The following is a 10,566-nucleotide window of genomic DNA, read 5'->3' on the forward strand; positions in this document are numbered from 1 at the left end:
GTCTACTTACATTAGGAAACCTACTTGTTCATGGGCCTGTTCACGATTAACATTTTGAATCTAAAAGCTAAAATGGGCATCACAGAAACCAATCAAGGATATGCATGAAGAGAGGATACTACAAAATGATCACCATTGCCACTAATAAGGTAACGTGGGAGGTATCTTGATTGGGGAAGTCACAAACCATCTTAAGATTTTCACACCATGTATGTTGCTCTTAAAACGTGTACTTAATTATCTTGCTATCACACTATCAATAAGGTCCATTTTGATTATTTTTGTATCTATGCGTACGTACACATCAAAAGTCAATTTAACACCTCCCAACACATTATAGAAAAATAGAACAATAAATTTTAAACAAAGAGAAGGAACTTCTAGCTTACTTTTATTGAATAATAGATACAAATTTATACAATTGCTTGACCCAATAGCACTCCTAAATGACTGCTAACTAGATTGACAACAAACTACTTCATGATTGACATCACACATAAACTTGACAGCTAACTAAAACTTATGGACACCTAACTCAAACACATCTACAATAAGAAATTGATTCAAACTAGAACTCTTTGACTCACACCTAAACCAAATTTGTGTTGCCAGCAACTCCACAAGGTTTGCCACATGTGCAACAATTATTATTGACTACTATTGGAACATTAACTCCAACACCTCCATTTAATGTGACAACTAAAGAAAACATTATGTAGAAATTATACTTTGAAAATATGTCATAGAGGAGTAAGACTTTCTCATAGTTATGTAGCTATCATCTAGCTTCAAAACACTATTGGACACACCATCTCCACATGAAATGTCTCATAACCCTCGTAAAGGTATGATGCCAAGCTTCCAGACTTTTAGATCTCCCTCAACTATTGAACACACCATCTCCACATATCATCAACTTTTAGAGGTGAAGTATTTGGGACATATCATCACTGGTGATGGAATTGTAGTAGATCCAGAGAAGATTCGTGCTATCATGGATTGGCTGACACCCACTAATGTCTCAGAGGTTCGTAGTTTCATGGGATTAGTGGGTTACTACCGTCGCTTTGTGAAGAATTTTTCACAAGTGGCCCATCCCATCACTTCTCTTCAGAGGAAAGGGAAGAATTTCGTTTGGTCAGACCAGTGCGAGGCAGCTTTTGTTACTCTTAAGGAGTGTTTGACTAGTGCACCAATCCTTGCAGTGCCTAATCCTATAGGTGATTTCATGGTTTGCACAGATGCTTCATTGGAAGGCGTGGGTGCGGTGTTAATGCAGGATGGTCGAGTGATTGCTTTTGAGTCTAGAAAACTCAAGGACCATGAGCTAAACTACCCCACTCATGATTTGGAACTTGCGGCCGTAGTGCATGCCCTTGTCTGTTGGAGGCATTTTCTTTTGGGACACAGGTTTGAGTTGCATAGCGATCATAGGAGCTTGCATTATATCTTTACTCAACCAAACTTGAATGCACGACAACGTCGTTGGATGGAGTTCCTGTGCGAGTATGACTTTGATGTTCATTACATCAAAGGGAAGGATAATGTTGTCGCAAATGCCTTGAGTAGGAGGCGACATGAGGTATCAGTGATGTCATTTGGAGTGGATTTGCGAAGCCGTATTTTGGAGGCTTTGCCTAGTGACTCTTGGTATCAGGAGGTGAGGGCGAAGATCGAGTCTGGACGTACCCTTGAGGGGAGATTTTTAGGTTATATGCTTGAGTTCGATGGACTATTGCGACACTCAGGGCGTATTTATGTACCCTTGTCGGGTGATCTTCGTACCTTAGTTTTGTCAGAAGCGCATCGTGCACCATATTCTGCACATTCTGGAGTCAAGAAGATGCATGCTGATCTCAAACAGCTATACTTCTGGGCAGGGATGAGATGCGATATTGCTGACTTTGTTGCTAGATGTCTCGAGTGCCAGAGAGTGAAGGCAGAGCATCAACATCCGGCGGGTCTTTTGCAGCCACATACCATTCCAGAGTGGAAGTGGGATACGATATCTATTGATTTTATCACAGGGTTGCCTATGTCATCGCAAAGACATGATTGTATCATGGTGACAGTGGACAAGTTGTCCAAGGTAGCACATTTTTCACCCATGAGAGCATCCTACACTGCTTCTTCCGTAGTGCATGTTTTCATGGTGGATATTGTTCGTTTGCATGGGATCCCTCATCGTATCATTTCAGATAGAGATCCAGTGTTTACTTCTGCACTATGGATGTCTCTACAGCATGCGTTGGGTGCTTAGCTCAATTTCAGTTCAGCCTATCACCCAGAGACCGATGATCAGACTGAGAGAGTAAATCAGGTTCTAGAGGATATGCTTCGCATGTATGTTATGGATAGGCAGGTGAAGTGGGAGGACTATTTATACCTTGTTGAGTTTGCATACAACAACGGTTATCATAGTTCTCTTGGCATGTCACCTTTTAAGGCCTTGTATGGTAGACCATGTCGTACCCCTTTGAGTTGGGATCGTTTGGAGGACCGTGTTCTTTTGGGTCCAGAGATGCTTTAGGATATGGAGCAGCAGGTTGTTCGCATTGGGGAGCATTTGGTTACTGCTCAGGACAGACAGAAGAAGTATGCAGATGCCCATAGGTTGGATCATCACTTTTCTGTTGGTGACAGGGTGTTTTTGAGAGTGCGACCGAGGAAGAGCCCCATCCATTATGGGAAAGGCTCTAAGTTGGTGCCACATTTTCTCAGACCTTTTGAGATCCTCAAGAGGATTGGTCCTGTTGCTTATCGTCTAGCATTGCCACCTAGCCTATCGCGCATACATGATGTTTTCCATGTTTCTATTTTGCGGTAGTATATCCCTGATGTGACCCATGTTCTTGATTGGGATGCTTTGCAGGTAGTGGATGGGCAGCTTACTTTGAAGCCCATTCGTATCCTACAGCAGCGAAGGCTGACCTTGCGAGGTCGGGACATAGAGCAGGTAAGGGTCCAATGGGACCCGAGCGATGAGACCTCTGCGACTTGGGAAGATGCTACACGATTGAGGGGATTGTACCCCTACCTTTTTGCTAGCTTCCAGGAGTTAGCCTATGCTAGTGGGGGAAGATGTAGTGCCTCTCGTGATTGTAGTCTATACCTTGTCTATCTTTGGTTCGAGAGATACTTGATACTCTTTTGATATTTTTACCTTATGATGACCCGAGAGTCGGATGTTATACTTGGATTTAGTACCATAGATGCTTTACTGCTATACTGTTCAGTTTATCACATTTGCATGTGGATGCCATTTTGAGATGACAGTAGATCTCTGATGATATCTAGTTATATGATGTATTGGACCTATTTGTTGATTATGTTATGAGATGGAATTTATGCTATGGTTATTTACTTCATCTATGTTCTTTACGTATTTTGCGAACGTGAGTGATGTAAATGGATTAATTAGTTTATTAATGCTTTAATTGCTTTGACTATTATATTATATGCAATTGCACTTGATCGTGTGTTTTAGTGTGCAGGAATTACATCCTTGGCAGTGGCCTATGGAGTTAGTGATCCAGCTGTTCATATTTTGCCAATGTCGCTCTTATATGGTCGACGTATCCTTATTTAGTTTTTTTTATATTAAAAACCTTTCGGTGATTAGTAAATCCGAACTCATTGCATTATGTGATCAGACTAGTGAACATGTCTGTGCATTTAGAAGTTCGCATTCGTCATGAAAGTGTTAAGTGATTTTCTGAAATTTTTGGGTTTTTGGGTTTTTAATCTTTTGGATTTAATTTCTGGCAGCTTTTCCTTAGGTGAATTTCCATTATGGATAATAACCTATTTTTGTTTGGGTTGTTTCAGAGTTTAACTACTCCAGCTAGCTATTTTCCATATTCAGCTATTCACTCAAAATGAATAAATATTGGAAAAGTGAATTCATTATTCACTTCTCACATTTTGGAAAATTGAGTTTGGAGAGCAAATTTGGAAATCCTCTTCTGAAGGATTATTGTTTTGCTCGTTGCGGGAGCTGTGAGCATGGGATCTTTGCGAGGTTGGTCTTGTTGGATTCGGCTCGAGGAGTTCTCGCTTTGCCGACAGTTTCAACAGTTTCGGCGGAGTATTTATTTTATTCTACGGGTTTCAATTTCGGCCCTTTTTGCTATCAGGTAGGGCCTTCCCATTTTAATGTTTTTTCTCTGTTTCTGCTTCTGTTTCTTGTAGCAATATGTTAGGAGGCTGTGAACTAGTTTTCCCTCCATTTTTGTTTGCTAGTTCTGCCTGGTTGGTCGGGTATGAACATTTTACCTGTTTTTGAAATGGGGGTTTGGATTTTTGGGCCGTTATGCTGGCCATTTTTGCATATGGTGTCCGTTTTCAATTATTTTTGGATTTTTTGGGTTTTTGAACCCAAAGGTCAAATGGGTTTTAATTTTGGAATTTTTCCAAAATTTGAGGTTTTTACCTCGTTTTGCATGCCACCCTATTTCCTCGAGTTTCTCGACACATTGTGGTTCGTGGACCTGGATGATTCGTTTGGATACCAGTCGAAACACTTTTGCATCTTTTGTTGCATTGGGATGTGTGTAGTATCCGTCATCCCGATTTCAGTTCGGTTGATTGACTTCTGTTTGCATTCTCATCCTGTCCTTGTGAATGATCTATGTGATGGTGGTGTGCCACACACATGTACATTGTGGGGTGACCTGTGGGGCTCGATCTTCTGTGGTACTTCTGGAAGTTGTGATCAATGGGGTTGGGTTGGGAGTTTGCATGCCTTCGGGCACTCATCATTGGATGGGCATGGGTAGGGTAGGGTAGCATATGGAGGGGGCTTCTATCCTGTAACCTGGTGACTACTTCTCGATTGCCAGAGGAAGTTTTATATAAGTGATAATTAAATTAAAACTTTGGGTGGTAATAAATACAAGATAATTAAAATGTGTGGGTTGTGCGCCTTCCGTCGTGAAGAGTAGCTGCCCTAGGTTGTGCACCTTCTGTTGAGAAGAGTAGCTACCTATACTAGCTTGGGCTTGTCGATGCCAAGCGACTCTCCATGATGTCAGTCCCTACCTAGTATCCCATTGAGGTGTCTGACCAGGACCTGTAGTTTATGCATTGTCTTTGTCTTGGATTTAGTCATCATACTGCTTGGCGTGTGTGTTAGCCATGGTTGTTGTTTTGTGTGTGTGTGGTTGGATCATTATCTCCATTAGCACGGCGGGTGTGGACCTACGGGTGCCATGTGGTTGGGAGGCGTAGCTACCTTCACCACTGTTAGGGACCGGTGTACAGAGATGGTCTATTGTCCTAGTACGACTGTAGCTGGATGTGTCACTTGGTACTTCGATATACGAAGTGTGCTTCTTGTGATTTATGCTCTCATTATGATGTTATCATGTTTAGATGATGTTAGTTTTAACACTTTCCTCATTATGATGATTAGCATGTAGTAGATGATGTTATCTGATTATAGGGTTATCTTATGTTACTACTAGCATGTTAGATTTCATTTACTTATATTGTAGCATGTTTAGTAGTGATGTCCCTATCACGACAACACCGATGATCTAATCGATGACTTGGGATGTTATGCGCGGGGGATGGCTAGGGCCCACGATGGTCCTATGATGCCATTGACGGTTGGGAGGAACCGCGTACTTAGTTGGTTATTTTGCTCATTGCAATGTTATCTATGTTATTGCGATGTTATTTCAGTTGTCATGATGTTTCCCTTCTGTACTTTTCCTTCTTTGTTTGATAGATGGTTAGATTTTGTTTTCTGTATTTCTGTTACTCAATTTTGGTTCGAGTGTTTTGGCCTCGAAATGTGGATCTGGTACTCCCTGGTGTAGAGGTTCTTTTGTCGGTTTTTCCCCATTTTTGAGTTCTGGAAGTGTTTTTACTTTCTATGGGCGACATTTGTTCAACATTGTGCGGCACTGATAAAGTATCGCACACCCATAGAAAGAATGTCGTACGATACTATAAAGTGTCGCACGCATTACTGGAGAAGTGTCGTACAACACTGGAAGAGTGTCACACGGCTTTATGAGAAATGTCGCGCGATACTTTTCCAGTATTGCACGCCTTCTTGAGAAGTGTCGCACGCAGTAAGGGAGAAGTGTCGCCCTCCCTTAGTAAAAAGTGTCGCATGCCTTTTGGTTAAAACCTGCGCGTGCCACTAGCGAGCACTTTTTGTAGTGTTCTGATCTTTTTGAGAGTTGATTTGGATACCCTTTTGGGCGTTCTTGAAGCCTATGTTGTTGCATTTTGAATTCAGGAGGTTTCTTTTGAAATTCAGTTTTTTGAGTTTTCGTTTTAGTCCTTCGAGGTTTAAAATATATCGTTTAAGTATAAGAAATTAACTTATACTTAAGATATATTTTAATATATGCGACGATTCATTTGAGATGGGTTTCAGACCTCTACGGGCTAAGATTAAGATTCTAGGAAATTTTAGGCTTCAAAATTCAGACTTAGCCATTTTTCAAGAGTCTGTTTTGAACTTTTAGCTTGGTCGATCTCTTATGTTTTCTTGGTTGTGTTTTGGTTAGTGGTGACGTTTGGAGATCCGTTGGGTGTCAGGATGGTCGTTATGTCTTCTGTTGCGATCTGTATGATTTGTGTATGTTGTTGTCACGTGCACTTACACTTAAAAATAATAATAATAATAATATTCTAGCTTGTTTTTCATCCTTGTTCCAAGGATCTCTAGGCGGGGCATTACATCTTATGACAATGATTTCAAGGAATTTTCCATCACTATAGTGTAATCCAATGAGTGGATGCCTTGAGATTTTGCCAGTATGTGTCGTCTTTCCCCTTACACTTTTGTTTATACATCATCTACAAGTATATGTCATGGTCTTCCATGCACATTTTGAGTAATCAATATGTTTTAACTTACTCAAACAACTTCATTTGGTCCAACAATTTGAGAAGAAATCATTTCCTTTTTGAAATGATGCCTAAAAGCTTACCTACAAACCTCTTGAAAGAGGAAGATCTTTGTGACAATTTCTTGGAGATTATCAAAATATATACAACAACCTCTAGGAACAAATTTAATTGGTCCTCCAATTCTGATGAAGTCCATTGGGACCCAAAGTGGGTCCGACTAAAAAAAATTGCATTTCAAACAATAGACACCTTAAACTTATCAAATGACATCAATGCATTGATTCAATTCAAAATCAATCTTTGATTTTCATTTTAAACTCATTTTTTACCAATTTTTGAATATTGTTACTTTCATGTCAGGAGGCCTCTGAGCTGGCTTTGAAAACTAGCAAAATCAAACAAATGAGCTCTGAAAATTTACATTCATGTTTTCTAGTGCATACTCTTTCAATTTGCAAAATTTCACCTTATGACAATCATTCAGTCAAAAGATATCGACTAAAAAAGTTCCCCTTTTCAAACTACTCCTGCAAACGACATGTTAGAAAACAAATAAAATGCAAAAGGTTTTGATTTTGAAAGCTAGTCAAATGACCATTTGGGAGTGTCAAACTTGGGGCATTGATACATTCTCATATGGAGAGTATGAACATGCATTTTGGGCTCATGATGAATAATTGGGCAATTTGGCATGTGGACAAAGTTGGCCTCAGTGAAATTGAGAACTGGGTACACTAGCAGAATAATGATTTTCACAAACAAAATGAGCCTGGGAAAGTATGCATATGGATTTATCGATCTTTGAAAATTGGCACACTTGAAGTATTTTCAGTCTAGAACATAGTGGTACAATCCATTTGGATTCATCTATCACGGGTTCAAAGTTATGACATCCCAGACAAGGCTAACAATCAATCTACACTTTCAGTTAATAGTAAAACTTTAGAAATTGAATTTGGAATCACATTTGAAAACTAGTCAAATGAATTTGTCATAAGCTCAAATCTGGAACATAACATGTCTCTGACCTAGTAATCCAACAAAGAAAAAATTTTCACATTTGGACCAAATGGGTCAAAGTTATGATTGGTCAAACATGTATTCCCAGAATTATGAACAATGTGCATCAGCGTGACAATGGTAACAACCAACTTTGGATAGCTCAAAACCTTATCAAAATATATCAAAATGACTTAAAATCTAAAACACAGGTTTTTTAATATGCATACTAAACATTCCCAAGGTGATGAATCATGACACTCAACTAGGTGCAAGATATTGAAATGCAAACTAGCCTTCTTAACTCTGTTGGACACTTGGAAGGCAAATGTAGATTTGACATATGCTCAAAATGACACTTCACGAAATGACTTGAAATTGAATTTTATCACCATGGGACACATGCACACATTGAATGAAAGGTGTGGGACAAATGAAACACCTCATAGGCCTCAAAATGACAGTCGAGTAAATATGCATGGAAAACACATATAGGGGCTCATTGAGACTTAGTTTTTTTTTTAAAATAGTACTCCAAATCAGTGTTGCAATTTTGAGTCCCAACAGGCTGCCTTTTACCATGTGTAATGTGATGACATACTTGCAAAAGAACTAAGGTCTGCAATAACAAAAAGGAAGTTATATGCTTCTGATAGATTTGGTAAGAACTAACATATGTTTATGAGAAAACATTGGCATTGTTGAATTACATTCAAACTAGTAAATTAGCAATCAATAAAAACTTGTGCTGGTGATTTGTTGTTAGAGATAGTATATTGGCACTTATGCATGTGTGCTACTGATTTATTGTCAGGACTAGTTGATGACAGTTATGCACTATGTTTTGCATGTAAGTAGCCATAATTCTTTATTCATTCACTTTATCTTAACTCTATATTTTTTCCACTTCATCTTAACTCTACAAGCACTAGGCTATTGACATGAACTTTAATGCACACTGTCTCTTATTAAAATATCAAAACATTCATTACAATATCCATGTACATTAATAATTATGTCTAATCATTAGAATATCTTTCATGGTCACTTAATCTTCGATAGTGATTTGAATATATTGTAAAAATTAATTCATTAAAGGACCAGATCCTTGTGTAACAAATTATTGAAGGCATTCATCAAAACCACCTTGATTTGCAAACAAATCCCAAACATCTAAATGAATAGAATTCACTTGCTCGCCTTATACAAAGATTCAACTATTATGAGTGTTGTGAAAAATAGTTGGGGACACATAATACTTCAATATCATTATTATGAATGATTGGTTGGAAACCGCCCATCAAGGCCTTTTGAAACATGCATGGGGATGCCACATTAAACTTTCTACCGTCATGGTGTTGGAATGGAAGGAACCAGAGCTTTAATAGAAATGGTGGTGCAAAAAGTGCATGGAATTGGCAAACAATGGGCCCATTGTTAATGCCCGGTCTAGCCTTTAAAGCACATCAAAGTATTTTAATAATAACATGTTTCTTGTGATGGAACAAGTGGTGGGGAAGCACTTGAAACTTTGGTCACGTCACCTCAAAACAAGGCATTGAAGCACTCTTTTAATATAATTTTAAAAGAGTAGGGCCATGTCAACTGCTTAAAATCATTTAAAATGGAAAGGGGGGATTTTTATGTTTACGAGGTTCAATATAATTTAGAAGTTTGATGATATGCTTTTTATAATATGTATATCCTGCTTTGGAGGTTTTGATACGTATCCTAATGGAAAATTAAATGATCCTTGGTCATAATTGTTCTATTAATGCAAAAGAAATGCATGTTTTGATCACATTTTTCTTATCATCATGTGTACATATTGAGGTTGTTTCATTTGAGCTATGAACATTTTTTATTCTCTAATTAGGATTTGATTCTATTAATTCATTTGGTAGCACGATCAAATAGTATAGAATTACTAAGATAATATTTTTGTTCTTCCCAATGTATCTTTTTATATAAGGTGAGTATATATATAAATTTCATATACTTGTAGAGTCTAAAATATAACTTGGATTTTGACAAAATAATTAGGGAAAATACTATTTATGTACACGACTTAATTGTTTAAACAATATTTTTTGGCTTATGGGTAGTAACGATGCTTCCCATCGAGTTAGTTAAGTGTTGAAGGGTTAAGAAGTGACCATCTCAAAGTGTCGTCTAATACTTGACCCATCTTTTGCCATTCCTATTCACTTAGACAACCAAAAAGTTTGCACAATTGATACAATACTTCTATACAAACATATCAGCAATGGTGCACTACCTATTGGTATTAATGAACTTGTACAATTAATCTAATTGCTAACTTCTTAGTAAAAAAAATGACGTTTATTGGTTCATAAATGATTTTCTAATGGACTTCTAATTTGTGAAATTTAATGCACAACTATTAGAGCACATTCAGGGACTAGTGTTCTTCCCTAATTGTGTGGAATTTATTCACAACAATATGTTGCCACTTGAGCTACAATTATAGTTGATATACTACTTGGTTCTATTTATTATATTTTATTCAAGTCATTTTTCTTTTGTTCAAAATATCTTTAGTATTAAGTCATTTATTTGCTTTCGTTTGTTCATTTTTTAAAAGATTCAAGGAATCAAACCTTAATTATTTCATAAATAAATGAGTGCGCTTCTACTAAAATAATTTCACAAAAAAATAAAACTTTTATTTTTTGG

The sequence above is a fragment of the Cupressus sempervirens genome, chromosome 11 (assembly GCF_028749045.1).
Source record: "Cupressus sempervirens isolate cs-2001-9-10 chromosome 11, ASM2874904v1, whole genome shotgun sequence".
NCBI classification, from domain to species: domain Eukaryota; kingdom Viridiplantae; phylum Streptophyta; class Pinopsida; order Cupressales; family Cupressaceae; genus Cupressus; species Cupressus sempervirens.